Source organism: Lepisosteus oculatus, chromosome 2, assembly GCF_040954835.1.
Source record: "Lepisosteus oculatus isolate fLepOcu1 chromosome 2, fLepOcu1.hap2, whole genome shotgun sequence".
In the NCBI taxonomy this organism is placed as follows: Eukaryota; Metazoa; Chordata; class Actinopteri; order Semionotiformes; family Lepisosteidae; genus Lepisosteus; species Lepisosteus oculatus.
This window is the reverse complement of record NC_090697.1, coordinates 24,565,805-24,582,883: the sequence shown is the minus strand read 5'-3', so window position 1 is coordinate 24,582,883 and position 17,079 is coordinate 24,565,805.

Genomic DNA, 17,079 nt, shown 5'->3' with positions numbered 1-17,079 from the left:
TTTTTCCACCCGTCCACTCATTCTCAATACATTCTAGGAAATATTAATTTTCCATAAAGGCTTAGTCCATACAGGGTATGCTGTGAGTCAGAGGCTTAGCCAGATGACAGTGCTGGGCTCCAGCCAGGATACACCCTGGATGGGGTGCTAGTCCATATACAGTACTGTATGTGCCATAATTGAGAGTTACTGATTAACACAGACAGCAAGTCTTTGCACAGTAAGAGGCAACCAGAGTACCCAACATAAAACCCATATGATCGGAGAAAGACTCCAAACAGACATGAATCCTCTGTTGTAAACAAGTAAATTGTATCTTTAATTTTGTGGCTCTGTCACTAAACAAGGGCTTATAACACTTTGAAACTGCACTTGTTTGTTTTAGATTCATACAGTATATACAGTACATACAGTAGCTCTAACAAAATTAGAATGGTGATAACATTATGGTGCTGCCCTCTGCATTATGAAAGGCAGTGATGTGCTTAAACATTGTATGAGGAGATCAGCAATGCGGCAAAGTGAGATTGCAGTAGAACATTGTTAAATGCATTTCTTATTGAAACAGCTAACAAAGCCAAAACACCAGTCATGTGCTGCAGCCCCTAAAAAGGAAACTTCACAATTTCTCACTCTTCACATTTTTCATACACTGAGAGGCATTAAAATTCAGCAAATGCTGTGGGTTACAAAACTCATTTGCTGCTTTTTTTAATGCCCCTAGGTATATGAACAACTGGGCTTGAGTTTCATTTTTTTGCAATGGGGACTTCCCACCCATACTCCAGCAACTGGGATGGATTTAAATAGATTTTAAAAATCAATATATTTTATTTACAGCATCATTATTCATCTTGGTTTATGCTTGAGGTAAGCAATGTGTTTATTAGATAGCAAGTATTAATGTGAATAATTTACTCAGTGACAATAACTGCATGTCGTTATTGTTCTATTTACAGAAATGAAAATTGCCCTAATTTTCCTGTTTTCCCATCTCTCTTTGCTGCAGAAAAATCTACAACTGAATTAGAGAACTCTGCAAAGTTTATTATAACAGATTCAATACATAACAGACAAAGATTGTGAAGAACTATTTTACTATGTGAAACATTTTTCATCCTTTTTCTAAATGTGAAAAATATCTTTACCACTGCAGTCTGAGCCTGGTAGTGTCAGGTATATGAATAGTACAATGAACACATTAGGAAATATCTTCTTCAAATTATGCATTTCAATTATGATAAACATTTGCAGAGTCTAGACAAAGTTTTTGATTTTTGCCTGGAGGCAAAAAGCTTTAAAAGGGAGAGAAGATCTTTCTTCAAAGATCCTTTCACTGAAGTCATCTGAATAGATTTCAATTACATTTCTGAGAGAACCTTTAATGGAAGTACAGTAATTGACACCTGTAAAAAAATCAGGTAGTTGTTTTCAGGTTGAATTCCTCTTGAAAGAAGGCCTCCAAGTGTGTCAACCATGATGATGAAGAACGACCCAAACTCTTTTCACTAGTCAGCACAATCAGTCAGCAGGGTCGTATCAGAAGCTATGAGGTACTTTAACTGTACAGCTTAAACACATCACAAAATCATGGTATCCCTCAAAGTTGTTTTGCTGTTCTGTCACAAATACAAGCAATGATTTCAAAGGGGCCATAGCTATTGTTTCAGACTGTAGAAGTTGAATTTTATGGTACCCCTTTCTCTTTGACTGCAATTTCCCAAGCTTGCACAGCAAAGCAAAATCAGAATCAGATGTGTTCAAGACTTTGTTGTTAGACACTGGATGTCCAATCAATTAAAAATGAGTTTGTCACTTAAAAATTGTCCTTATCACATTAAAAAGTTGTAGACCTGAATGTTATGTACAGTTACTAGAGCAAATAGAAAGTATTCCACAGGTGTAAAGTTGTTCAACATAGAAAATGCACTACATAATAAATGCTACTGTAGCTGATCAGTATGGCTAATATTTGGGACAACACCGAAAGATGTATCCTTCAATAACTTGTTCAATCTGGTCAGGAGTGAATTTTATGTTCTCTTCACAATTCGTAGATGATGCAAGGTTGTGCCACAATAACCATTCCCATACTTCTTGGAATGGTGGCAAAAGCAGAGTTTAGAGGAAGAGAGAGCAATAAGTGAATGTCTATTACAAATTAGCTTGTCTGATGTACTTGGTTTTTTTTTAACCCATGGCACCTTTAACCTAACAAAGAGTTAATATTTAGGTGTGTCAGATGGGAGAGGATTTTTCAAGGAAATAAGAAAAAAAGACATTTGGAGATTGGCACAAATATGAATTGAAAAGTGCCACAGAAAAAAACTGGAATACCTATAACAGCAAGGATTGCTGTTTTGAATGCACTGCAGATGGACCAGAAGATTGAAGCTTGTAATTATTTTAAATGTTTTAAAGGGCTTGGACACTGAGGACTGGATTCTGTTTTCAGTTGAAGAACTACAGTAGTTGATAGAGCATATCAGTATGTGCATAACCTCATGACCTTTATAATGCTGCTGTGGAAAACTCAGGGGACTTACATTTACAGGAGGACCACAGCTACCCTAAATACTTGGCAATGCAATGCATACTGCCGGATGCAGAATTCCCAAGGAGAGTTCATAGAGGCACCAGAGCAAGAAATGATTCCCCTCACCTTCAGACTGATATAAGGGACTTCAATGTAATGATTGGAGGAACCAAATATGTCCTGGGGCGAGAAAAACTCTCTGGTGATGATTCACGGAAAAATAAAATTCAAGGAACAGATTGAAGAGGAATATTAGAAGGATAGACAGTTGTAAACAAACCCCATGCACTCAACAGAGACAGGCACCTCAGAAAGACATATTGTACCATGAGATTATTGACTCTATCACTGAACCTGAGAGACAAGCTGGATGTTAAGTGTTTTAGGTCTAGAGGTCTAGATGCTATGGCATCTTAGTGGCAGCACCCCATGTTGTAACAACAAATGTAGAAATCAGATTGCTCCTTGATTTGACCATGGCTGCCATTGTATTTAAGAGTTCCCAGAAGGTCGGCATCCTCACCAGTGTCACTTCAAGGTATGCTGGAATAGGATGGTGCTACAATCTTTGATGGTTCATCTGAATGAAGAGCTCTTTGTTGCTTTTAAGTGTGGAGGTGAAATAGACTGGATACTGTTTTCACACTGGGGCTTTTCTGTTTGGACATTATTGGGGCTTGATTTGAGTTGCCATGTGTTGCAGTACTGTTCAAGTTTTAATATGTACTGTACTCATTTAGGACCTAGCCCAACGTTTCAAAATTGGGGGCTTGTGCTGCCAGACAAATATTTGACATAAATAATCTATCAGGATGCTGTTTTCATGAGGTCATGTACAGTATGTACAGATAAACAGAGTGGAAGTCAGTACTTGAGAGAGTCCATTTGATTGTTGTTTCCATGTGCTTGCTTCCTGTCCATGTGAGCTCTGAATCATCTGGTCTACATTGGTTGCCCTGGGAGGAGGGCCTATGACAGCTTCAACAGAAGATAAGAGTAACAGTCTGTACTGTAGTCTGCCCTGAGATCAAGGAACACAGCACCTATCTTCAATTTCTTCTGAAAGCCATGGTGAAGGTGGTGAAGGCCAGTACCTGTTCTGTTGTGCTGCATTCCTTGCGGAAACTAACCTGGTCAATACTAAGAACTTCTGGATGGAAATGTGGGGTCTTTTCCAAGTTTATGTACAGTATGGCCATGACAATGACCTTTGTTCACCACCATAACTTTAGAATGGTTTTCGTGTTCATGACCAGTGTGTAGAATTGGGTCATCCAGGCAAGAGGTTGTGGTCCTGTTTTGTAAACTCTGGCATGCTGTTTTTGTATCCTTTTGCCTTGCTGCACTTCAGGTCCTGAAAAACATTTTTTAGTTCTGTGACTTTAAAATGGGCAGTGTTTGTCTTAACTACAAAATGCTCAAAAGGTTCAAAACTCTCCTCATTTGACACTTCACAAGGACATATCTGCCTTCAAGAAAGCCAATCTAGAAAAATCCTCCCTAGAAAGACTTCAACACAGTCTCCATCTGGGCACAACAGTGGGAATCACTGACTTCACAAACAATCCCCACCCAACAACCTTCTGGCTTTCACCTTCCAAGAAAAGGTTGTCCCACTCTGAATTGCTTTAGGACTGGTCATGTCTATAAATGGGGAATCAGTGCAAGCCCTCTTTGTGCCTGTAGGATGGAGCAAACAATGAAGCGCATTCTAGATCCCCTAGACTGAAACATTCACAAACTTAGTGGAAGACTACTCACCCTTAGCATACTGTAGCTGGACCAGAACAGGGACTTTGCATTTGCCACATCTATCAATCAATGGATGGGTGGTGAATGGATGAATGAATGCAAAATGAATCTCAGAACATTTTACAAAATTTGTCTTACCCTCGAATTTACAGGTTATCAACACTGGCTGAAAACACTTCCTGTCGGATCATACTCACTTATGTAGAGAGACATCAGCTCTGCTGGTACATAGGAAAGCACCAAGTAACTCTATGGTTGCTGGAGTGATAATGCACCATTTCTGGTTCTCAGATCTATTTCATCACTCCCGACTTCCATGCTTTGTCACAGTTTGTGTGACTAAATCACATGGCCTATTAGTTCTTGTGCAGGAAAAGTTTTTTTTAACTGAGGATTTACCCAGGAATATTCCTACTAGCAGTTTAAAAAATAGGCTTATAATTACCTAGTTGTGTAACACCACTCAGACACAAACAGAGTCAATAACACTACAAAGATCAAGTCAAAACAAGACTGGTCAAACTTGCTACATCATAAATGCCAAGTTAAATACCCCAAGCCCCTCTCTATTGACAGGTAAACCTCCATTTAAACCAGAGGTGAGTCAGGGTCTGTAACCCTACAGAAAATGTCAGAAGAAACAGATCAAAACAACACTGATTCTCCACAGCAGGTAAGACAAATACAAACAACCAATACATAGTTAAACAATTCCTAATTACAATACTATCCACCAGACATAAATACAAATATTATATAACATTTGATCCAAGATAAAAAATATGACAGGTGTGTGAATAAAATAAAGAAATAAAAACAAAAATAACAAGAAAAATTTCAACACAGGTCATGCATTAATGGATCAGAACAATCCTTCATCAAATGTTGCATTCATCTGTCACGGACGTCCAAAGGGACTAACCGTGGGGAGCAGGAGAACGGAAAAAGACCCATATGCGTAGCAGCTCATTAGTGCAAAGAGTTCAGGAATGCCGTATAGAAACCTATGCCCTCAGGGAGCGGACGTGGGGCGCCCTGGTGCTAGGCGGGTCTCAGGACATCCGAACGTCAATGCTGAGCGAGGACAGAGTGCAAGACCCGGAAATATATAGCCCAAGGGAAAGAGAGGAACCGGAAGGACAGCAGACCGGAAACTAGGGACAGGACAGAGAAAGAGCGCCCTCTGGCTGCAGAGGGCGTGACACATCTACATCAAGATTCAGATTTGTACAGTCTGGAGCGAATAATTAAAAAAGTACTTATGCAGAATTAAAAAATTATATTTAACCTTATAATTATATTATGTTATAATCAACACATCTGAATAAAATGACAAGTACATTGAACTCCCATCATCTATTTTAATATTGATTAAAATACTTTTTCCCTCAATCAGCTCACAATGTTGTGAAAATAGGATTTCCAATCCACAAATTCTTTACAAATTCTTTTGCAATGGTGTTATCTCAATCTATCCAGTCACTAACAGGGTTCACATCCAGGCTCAGGTCTCTCTGCTTTTTACCTCAGGTTAAAAGCACCAGAGAGTATTTAGAAAATGCTGGTTTCTAAGTGAAAATGTCATTCTATATTTAAAATGGATGAAAGCTGAATATGGGTTGTGATGAGGTACATTAGGGGTAATAGATGTGATATTTGGACAAACTGATATATCTTCTCTGGGAACTGACATTGTTCATGGATTTTCTACACTTAGAGAGCATGTTTTATCAAATCATACACCTCTTTAATATATCCAGTGTATGAAATTGATATAAATGAAGTATCTAGTCTTAGGCCATTATTTGATACAAGTGTCATGACTGAAGAATTCCGAAGCTGTTTAAAAGCTATAAAAAGAATAAAAACTTTGAAAAAATTTCAGTGATAACAAAGAGAACAGCACTACAGATCTGCAAAAGACATACTGTATACTGGAAGTGCAACACAAAAAATAGAAATATTTTAAAAGCCAAAAGCAGACCAAACATAAAAGCAAACCATGGAACGACAAACAGATACCTTGGCCATAAAAGGCATGACAATATACAGAATTACTTGAAAAATCTTTTCTCAAGCTAAGAGCCAGAATCAAACGTAACCTAAAGGTTGAAGTCCACACTACGAGAAGGCATCTTTATTGGTCTTTTTAGTAAAATTAAAGTGGTAAGTGGTGGTATTAAACTTTTAACTTGAAGGAAGTTAATGGGAAAAGACCATTTATGCCATGTTAAAATTTTGCTTGAGGTGTTCAATCTAATCTGCCCCTGATCAAACGGTGCTGTTTTAGAAGTCTTTAAAGCTTCCAGCTGAATAGTATTTAAGCTTGTTTAGGAATATGTTCGGTAAATCTTAATTCAAATAGAACTGGTTCACAGTCTTAATATATTTTAAATTTCTAGGGCAACCTGTGTGTCATGTGAGGAGGGAATTTTATTTTATATTCTACAGATTTGCAGACCCTGATGTTTATAACCGATTAATATAGAATATTGTACAGTGTTTTGAAATCATTCAAATTGAAAATCTGTATTTAGGCACATGCTCATTACCACACTTACCACAACAACAGAGATGATAGAACAGTGTTTCTGCTCTCTTGCCACGTTCTCCTCAAACCTAAAAAAATCAACTGCTTGTTTGTAATCTTTGTTCTTTTATGAGCTTTGCCTCTAGGGTGACAAGAAGCTGTGACAACTATAATGGATAGTGCCCAGTGGCCAGTCCTTTCAGTTTAAACCCAATCTATGCAGTGCTTGGTCTCACTCCAGTTTACAGAAAGAATATGATTAAATTTCCATGAGTTCCTTGAAATATTTTCAATTCTTTCTCGAAAAATCTTTTGAGACCAGCAGTAAACTTGGTTTAAGAGTACATTCTGCTTGTATATTTTCCTTCTGTTTTCAAAAAGTGCAAAATGATATCACTCAGGTGTTTTAGATGTTATGATAGTCTGAAGGTTCTTGGATATTATCGTGCTTCCTAAATGAAAGAGACCTTTTATTGATAAACTGGCAGGACAGCATAGTAGTCTACAGACAGATTACTTATAACAAAGTGGTGCTATGTTTATAGCCAGAATAAATGTTTATAGGCACTTTGTTTATACAGTATACAGATAGATTTAGTATTTTTAAATGGTTAATCTGTTACATCCTTCATCTGGATTATAGGAAGGAGTGAAGAAATCAATAGTGTACTGTATAACACTGATTCCAGGCAGCTGGCTTGTCCTCTGGTCTTATTATAATGTGTGCTTGTCTTCCAACTGGCACCTAATCTTTTCTCTATCAGTGCTGTAAAAAAGGCATCTTGCTTGGTTCTTAGTCTCAAAGGATACTATATACTTTATGGCTGCCCAAGGTTAATATGTGTACCTACAGTATGCACTGTAGGTGCTTATAGTGGCATCAAAATAAAAAGACAGTCATTCCAAATTAACATGTACAGTATATAAATAAGTCAAATAAGAAAATGGTCATATTTAAAATAATACTAAACTTTTTTTGAATAAGTATAATAACAATAAAAATACGAATTTGTTTTGCCTTAAAAACCTGAATTTAAATTAAGGAGATTCATTTAAAGTAAATTACCAGCTCCTTACAAGGTCTTCAACATTGTTTTATGCTATGGCAAACATTTCTCTAGAAATGTGTCATACTTTTTTTCCTCTCAAACATCTGTGTTTTTTTAACTTTGTATGAACAGCTTTCAAGAATAATATTTTTGTGTTAGAAATGTCAAAACAACGGGACATCAGTTTAGAGGGGGCAGACAGTTTCACACTTCCAAGAGCAACACTCTACTTCAGAATTGAGAAGAGACATTAAAAGTCAAGTTACTTGAAAAAGAGCTTGGAAATAAAAACCGAAAACAAGTGTTGGCATCCTCCACTTGAAACACTGACCATTTTAAATGAATATCGTTTAATAAGGTTTTAAACAGTCATTCACTGTTGCAAGTCATGATACATTTTACTGTGTTATGTCAGTTCAGACAGGAAAGCCAACACCTTCTATACAGTATATCTACATGAATAAATATTGCATAAAATAAACTATAGTTATATTCATTTAACGAATGAATATAACCCAGGCAGATGAATCATCAGAATTCTGGAATGATGGATTCTCTCTTGTTTTCTGAGATGAACAGAATAAGGCATCATAGGTAACTACACCAAATTTAAACATGGAAGCAAAGCGATAACTTTAGTGTTCTTTCATTCCTAAAACCAGATAACAATCTTCATTCGTGAAGACGAAAAGAAAAGCTGGACCTGGACCTCAGGAGGGCACCTCAGAAACCCCCAGGTGTCTAAAAGCTTTTGTGAAAATGGTACTTCTTTAGCAGAAAAAAGAAATGAGAAGGGAGAGAAACCAAGTGTGATCCATTGGGTGCGGATTTGTTTCAACATAAATTATGAATAACAAAATTCAGGAGGCCTTCAGACCACCAGACGCCAAGGAATGAATTTTTAAACCACCATATGGTGTCAACAGAATTGAATTTTGCTGTATGAGAAATATCTTTGTTTTAGAATATACATTGCCCTTTCTCTCTGGAGGGAACAACAGGTCTTTTCAAATCTGCTGTTTGGTTGCTGATAGCCTGGGCCAGCTGTTTTTTATTTAATCATGAAAACAGAAACAATTATTATAATTATTTTAATTTGTTGATATTTACACAAAAAGTCCTTTCTTGGTCCTTGGAAGAAAAATCAAACCTTTCAAACCAATGGATGTGGTAACATTGTATAGACTGTCTAAATATGTTTTATTAGTTATAAGAAACAGGAAATATTTCACGTAATTTTTATATAATAGATACAAATTGTAAAATATACTGTAATTGGTAATGTATTTGCCACTTCTACAGAATCTAAATGAAATTTCTTCTCTTATGTCTTTTACTTACACTATTTTCTTGTTATTAAAACAGACTTCCATAAAGTGATGGAACTGTGCTTAACTTTGGGGTAGAACCTGATAAAGTCTGCCCAGTGATTGAATGATTAGTGCTAAATTTTCCATGATACAGTATGTGTTTCCTTTGTACACACCTTCCTGATTGTTTTTGCTATCTGATTGCAAAATCATTTTTCTATTTAAAGGCCAAAGGTGGTCTAGAGATAAAAGCTATTTAGAGCTGTTTGGGCTTATCATAAAATATAAAAGTCAGTATTTTTCCTTCATTCAATTCTCTTCTGAAACACATGACGATTTCACTATTCTGACAAATCAAGCACATAGAAGTTAATTTTCTAGAGGACAGGCAGCCTCCTGTGCTACCTTCTAAATAAGTTTGAATTGTCTTGAGCAGAACATTTCCAGTGCAATTAGTATGGAAGTTCAGCCATTGAATTACCTCATAAACATCCAAGGCTCAGGCAGTTATCACAAAAAATGGGTTGAGATTTACCTGACTACTGAGGCCACAATTTATCAGGCCACCACCATAGATCTCTTGCTTTCTTCCGAACATGCCAAATTTGAGTCATTGCTTCAATTGCTATAACCGCACATGGAAAATCCCCACACATAATAATGTCTATTGACTCCCTATAAAATGTTTTGCAGTTGGATATTTCTGAGAGACAAGATTTGATGTGGATTTGTAAGCTTGAATGTCTTTTGGCAGGAATTTTTTTTGGTCCTAATTCTGGGAGGAGGTAGACTTTTCATGCAGGTATTATGAGAATCAATGTAATATGTGTAATCAAGAAAATGCAGTTGCAAAAGCAATAACAAACAGAATATTACGATAAGTGATTTAAATTTAATAAGTTGAATTAAGTTAAATTTAATTCAAGGTGCATTATGTTACAATTGCTGTGTTTATGCCTTCACTGAAACCTGGCTGAATGCATGCGTCCCGGACACCGCCATCCAGCCGAAGGGGTTCACCGTTTACCGCATGGACAGAAACCACCAAGCAACCGGCAAACACAAAGGCGGAGGCGTTTGCTTCCTGGTCAACAGCAAGTGGTGCACCGACGTGAAGGTAATCTCTAAATCCTGCTCGCCGAATCTAGAACACCTGACCATAAAATGTCGACCCTTTTATTTGCCGAGGGAGTTTTCCACCAATATTATCACAACCGTTTACATTCAACCTCAAGCCTGCGTGGAAGCAGCACATAGCAAACTCCACGACATTATCAACAAGCACGAAAACTCCCACCCAGAAGCCGTCTCAATTGTAGTTGGGGACTTCAACCACTGCAATCTGAGGAAAGTTCTGCAAAAATACATTCAGCATGTCACTGTACCGACAAGAGGAGGCAATATTTTAGACCACTGCTACACAACAATAAAAGGGGCATACAAAGCGCTTCCCAAACCGAGTTTCGGCAAGTCGGACCACATCGCTCTCCTGTTGCTTCTTTTATTGTTACAAACAGAAGCTGAAGACCTCCCCCATTGCGAAGAGGTCAGTGCGTTGTTGGTCTGAGGAGGCGGAAAGTAAGTTAATAGACTGCTTTGATAGTACAGACTGGGACGCATTCAGAGCTCCCGACACAGATTTAAATGAGTATACGGACGCGGTCACCAGCTACAGTATATTAAATACTGCACCGACGTTTGTGTACCAGAAATGAAAATTAAGTCATTTCCCAATCAGAAACCGTGGTTCAACCACGACATTCGCAATAAAATAAAAGATAGATCCACCGCGTTCAAATCAGGGGACAAAGAGCTGTACAAGAAATCACGGTATGCATTAGAAGAAGCCATAAAACGCGCCAAACGGAGCTACAGAGTGCGGCTTGAAACGCAGTGCGCTGACACCCGGAGGCTGTGGCAGGGATTACAGTCAATCACAGGCTACAAGGGATGCAGCCAGGAGATTGACACGAACAACGCATCCCTACCTGACGAGCTGAACCACTTCTATGCCCGCTTTGATGCTCTGAACACGGGCACTGCTGAGAAGACCCCAAGCGTGCAGGGCGAGTTTGTTCTGAAACTCTCAGAGCAGGACGTGCAGAAGACTCTGAGCAGGGTGAAAATCCATAAGGCTGCAGGGCCTGATGGGATACCACCTCGCGTCCTGAGGACTGGGCACCCCAGCTGACCACAGTGTTTACAGACATCTTTAACTCCTCCCTGTCACAGTCCATGGTCCCCACCTGCTTTAAAAAAACCACTATTGTTCCAACCCCCAAAAAGACAAAAGTGACATGCCTGAATGATTACCGCCCAGTAGCATTAACATCTGTGGTGATGAAATGCCTGGAGAAGCTGGTGTTGTCACACATCAACTCCTCCATCACAGAGTCCCTGGACCCCTTGCAGTTCGCCTACCAGAACAACAGATCAGTGGATGATGCTGTCTCCTTGGCTCTGCATACAGCCTTGGAACACCTGGACACTAAAAACTCGTATGTGAGAATGCTGTTTGTGGACTACAGTACAGCATTCAATTAAATCATACCCAGTCAACTGGTGACAAAGCTCAGGGGATTAGGTCTCTGCAACTCTGTCTGCAACTGGCTGCTGGACTTTCTTATCGAGAGACCACAGGTGGTCCGGATAGGCAATAAAACATCAACACCACTCACCCTGAGCACTGGAACCCCACAAGGCTGCTGTCTGAGTCCAAGGTTGTACTCCCTATTTACTCATGACTGCACAGCAAGACACAGCAACAACCGCATCATTAAGTTTGCCGATGACACCACTATAATAGGACTGATCAGTGATGATGACGAGTCCACTTACAGGGATGAAGTTGTACAGCTGCTTAGGTGGTGTCATAGCAATAACCTGGACTTGAACATAAAGAAAACGAAAGAGCTAATAGTGGACTTTCGGAGACACAGGCCACACACTCACAGCCCACTCAGTATTGATGGAACGGAAGTGGAAACAGTCACCAGCTTTAGGTTTTTGGGAATTCACATCTCTAAAGATCTAACCTGGACTGTGAACACTGACTCTATCATGAAGAAGGCTCAGCAGCGCCTTTATTTCTTGAGGTGCCTCAAGCGATGGGGGATGCCAATACATGTGTTGGTGAACTTCTACCGCTGCACCATCGAGAGCGTCCTCACCAACGGGATCACTGTGTGGTATGGCAACACCTCTTCGCGAGAAAGAAAGGCACTGCAGAGAATGGTCAATATGGCCCAGAAGATCATCGGCTGCGGTCTCACCGAGATTAAACAGCTCTATGAGGACCGCTGCCGTGGTAGAATTCTGGCCATCACAGAGGAGAGTCACCACCCCGGGCATGAGCTCTTCACCCCACTGCCCTCAGGCAAGAGATATAAGAGCATACGGACACATACTACTAGATTCTTCAATAGCTTCTATCCACAAGCAGTGAGACTGGCGAACTCATTTAGCCATCCCCCTTGGACCACACCTACACCATCACCATCTACCTCTTTATGATTTCCTATCTATTGCACATCTCCAGTCATTGTTTACACGTCTGTATTGTTTACATTCAAACTGTCTACATGTTTACTTGCACATTGTCGATTGTTTGTTTGTACATTGTCTTGATGCACTGTTTGCACTTTGTTTTGTTTTTTACACTTGTTTTACAATCGAGAGACTTTCTGTAAGTAAGAATTCCATTGTACCAGTACCGGTTACATATGGCAATAAAGTTCAAGTTCAAGTTCAATTGTATAAAGCATTATTAAGTCTTAGAATTTTATAAAGAATTTTAATCTCAGTATTACAAAAATGTGTTTTGGATTTAGAACAAACAAGAGAACAACAGAATACATGAGGGGGTTTAAAGGAATAGTCTGCTCTGACTGGCGACCAGAGGCCACAAAAGGAAGCTGTGGGGAAGTGCCGTTAAAATTGAGATTAGGAGGCGGCACCTTTTCAGCAATTGTTGTGGAGTGTTGTGGGAGCTTTTAGTGGGACAAACTTACTAACAAAATAAGAACAGACAGGCTTCAACAGTGAGCTGACACACTGCAAAAACAATTACACTCAAAGGGTTCCGCAAAGCAAACAATGCACAACAGTTCTGATATACAGTACAATACATAACACATACACACAAAGCACAATGAAAATTAAATGATGATTGCAGCTATTTATAAAATAGCACCTCTTGGATGTAAAATCCTATAGCCATAATGTAGGCACAATATACACACATTTCACCTAAGAATTGTATTTGTTTATTTTTGTTCCTGACCATCAGTGCACTGATTACCAAATTTGAACATCATCATCACTATAATTACCTGTTCACTAGACGTCTCCAAGGAGAATAACAGCTAGTGCTAGACTTACGGCATATAAAGCTTATAACCTCAAATGAGATGTAAAATAAGCTGTAGATGGGGGAAAGCAAAATTTATTTGGTAAGTTGTGCTTCTCAATTATTTATTTTTAGTGTACAGGTTTCTGACAAGGAAGCTCAAGAGTGGCATGAATCACACAGGTAATTCACAGCCTCTCATAATCTCATGCCAAAACATGTTATTCAGTGAGTGAAACATAATGACACATAAATGCAGTTTTTAACAAAAGTGCAGGTGGAGTTCAAACCTTAATCTCACCCATTTCTGTCGACCTACATACAGTATGTGTCCCTTGAAACATATGGTAGTAAATAAGTAATTTACTAGCTTGTGTGTTTCATTTCATGAAACAATTCGGCTTTTAATCATGTCAGAGACAGACTTTACCATGCAACTCTCTTTGCCATCCTTCTTCTACATGCTCAAAAGAAACCAAACCCCAGAGCTCTACCCAGCCCAGCAAACTTCAGAGCTCCAACCCAAATGTAATCCAAATGTATCTCCGAATTTAATCCCTAGTACTCCAGTGCAAAAACACAACTCAGACCTCTCTCCATCCTGCCCTCTATAGTAGTCCTTTTTCCCTCTCATCTCTGCTCCCTGCCTGATCCACTCTTTCTCTTGCCCTTTCTTCTCTTTTTGTTCACAGTTATTTATTACTAGTGTGTGATTAGGAAGGTATGTGAAGATGTGTTTGGTAGATATATTTGCTTTATTGTGGTATATTTGTATAGTATGTTTTTTTAATTGTTGACCTCACCAAACCAAATCCCATGCAACTAGTTGTTATTGTTGGCATCCTTCCCTCCACACCCTCCACCGGTTCCACTCCGCACCTTCAACCCCAGCATTGTCTACCATCTTCTGTGTCCCTCGCCACACATTCTGTATCCACCTCTTTACAATGTCCTACAGAAGACCAGACACCCACTGATCCCCTCCCCCATCCCCCGCTGGCCTAAATATGCAGCTCAGTTCATGTTGGTTACAGGCTCCTTGTTCATAGCCCTCTACACCCCCGGTACAAGCACTTGCCAACAGCCATATCACTCTGCACCTCACAACTGGCAACTGAAGCTCAGCAGGTATCAGCCTGGTCAGTATCTGGATGGGAGACCTCATGGGGAAAACTAAGGATGCTGCTGGAAGAGGTGTTATTGGGACCAGCAGGGGGCGCTCACCCTGCTGTCTAAGTGGATCCTTATGCCCCAGCATAGTGACCGGGACACTTTACTGTAAAAACGAGCTGTCCTTCGGATGAGACGTAAAACCGAGGTCCTGACTCTGTGATCGTTACAAATCCCAGGGCGTTTCTTGAAAAGAGTGGAGGTGTAACCCCTGCATCCTGGCCAAATTTCCCATTGGCCCATACCAATCATGGCCTCCTAATAATCCCCATCTATGAATTGGCTTCATTACTCTGCTTTCCTCCCCACTGATGCACTATGGCTGCCATTGCATCATCTACAGTAAGTGGATGCTGCACATTGGTGGTGGTGGAGGGGAGTCCCCATTACCTATAAAGCGCTTTGAGTGGAGTGTCCAGAAAAGTGCTATATAAGTGTAAGCAATTAATATTATTATTATTATTATTATTATTATTATTATTATTATTATTATTATTATTATTATTTCAGTCCCTGCTTCCCAGTCCTTGCCCAGGCAGTAGTGGCAAATAATCCCCCTCTGTTGGGTTTTCACCAGACATAACACTTTGTAAAGTATTTATATCACAAAGTTTCAATGTTTTCTTATCGTACTACAAAACCTTTTATCACATGTTTACAATATCACCTAAATGCATTGCTGCTGAGGGTATTTGAGATTGGTTTCCCACCTTCCCATAAGGGTCATGGACATTTTCCCCAATTTTAGGCATTGAATTCCATTACTTTTGCAAAGCTGTTGTTGGCTTCACTGTAAAATACCTAACTAGTTTCCTCTTTGCATGCTGGAGGAGTAGGCTGTTCTAGGCTATGCCCAGGTGGTATACCTTTTATATCTTAATGATCAGCTGTACCCGAAGGGATAGTCAATGTCTTTGAATTTTTTATATCCTTCTCCTGATGTTAGCATTTCTACAACTCTTACCCTTGAGTGATATTTAAATTCTTCATGTTCTTCATGATCTTCTTTGGTGTATTTCTTACTAGTAATGCAATCACTACTAGTGCACAGACACAAAGGCCATCCAACTACAGTAAGTGTATCACCTATCAAAGGAATTTTTGTGCACTTAAAGTAATTTAGGTTTACCATACAAAATGGAGTGAATACTTATGCAATGAACATATTTTCATTTCTGATTTTACTTTGAAGATTTTCTGATATTTATTTCACCATAAAAGTCTTAATTGTCCACACTCAAGTGTTGATTAAAAACATTCACTTAATCACATTCATTAAGATAAGTATTTAGTGTTTTACTGATTCAACTGTTTCACCTGGACTGGATTATTACTGGAAACAGGCAAATTAAAGAGTCAGCAAATATCATATACTGTTTATTCAGTTCTCATTAAGTGTTGTCATTATTGAAGATTCCTCAAGTTTGTGTGATTTACGAATCATATTGTATGACCTGTTTCTTATACAACAAATAAGAATGTGAACTGTGTTCACTTCACCTTGTTTGAGCACAGAGAAAAATAAGAATTGCTGCAGATTCAATTGGTGGATCTAAGCATTGGAATGTCCTCTTCATTGTGGTGGATTGAAAGTCACAGTGCATTCTTATATTCACTTATATTTACTTGAATTGTTTTAATTATGAGCCGATCATATGGTGCTCAAGGAATCCATCTCCAATGTGTTTTATTTTTCCTTCCATTTAAATTACTGTTTTCTTTGAGCGCTTAGGCCACTCAAAAAGCACTCACATTCTTATTTCCTTATCGCATTCAAAACCTTAAAACACTAAACACTAAGGTTTATAAGCTGAGGTAATTTTGAATTCTGATTTAAAGTGGTGAATTTACAACTACCGTTAGCTGTCTAGAGTAATAGCCTCCCCATCCTGTTCCACAGGGCACTTTAAAATAGACCTCTACATTTATAATCTTTATAATCTATATCCAAATTACAAAGCTAAGAAAATACTGAAATAAAAAAAATATAATATTCTTAGTTGCATGAGTATTCAACTCTTTCGCTATGCTATGGCAACCATAAATCAGATCCAGTACAAAAGAATAGTTTAAAAGGTAATACAATTAGTGGAATTGTCTGTTTAACCAAAGGTTTAATATCACTCCTGGATAAATCCTTTCATAGTAAATCAGAGTCAAATGTATAATACAGATCAGGAGATGGATGTTATTTATTCCTTATGGTAAAGTGCATCATAAAAAGTGGAAGGCATGTCACACCATCTAGACACTAACTAGATCAGGCTGCACACTCAGCAGAGGGGACAAAAAATGGGCAAAACTTATAGATTATCTCAAAGCAAACCTGGTAGTAATATATCCAAAAAGACTAAGAGCAGAAATTGTGGTCAAAAGTGCTCCCA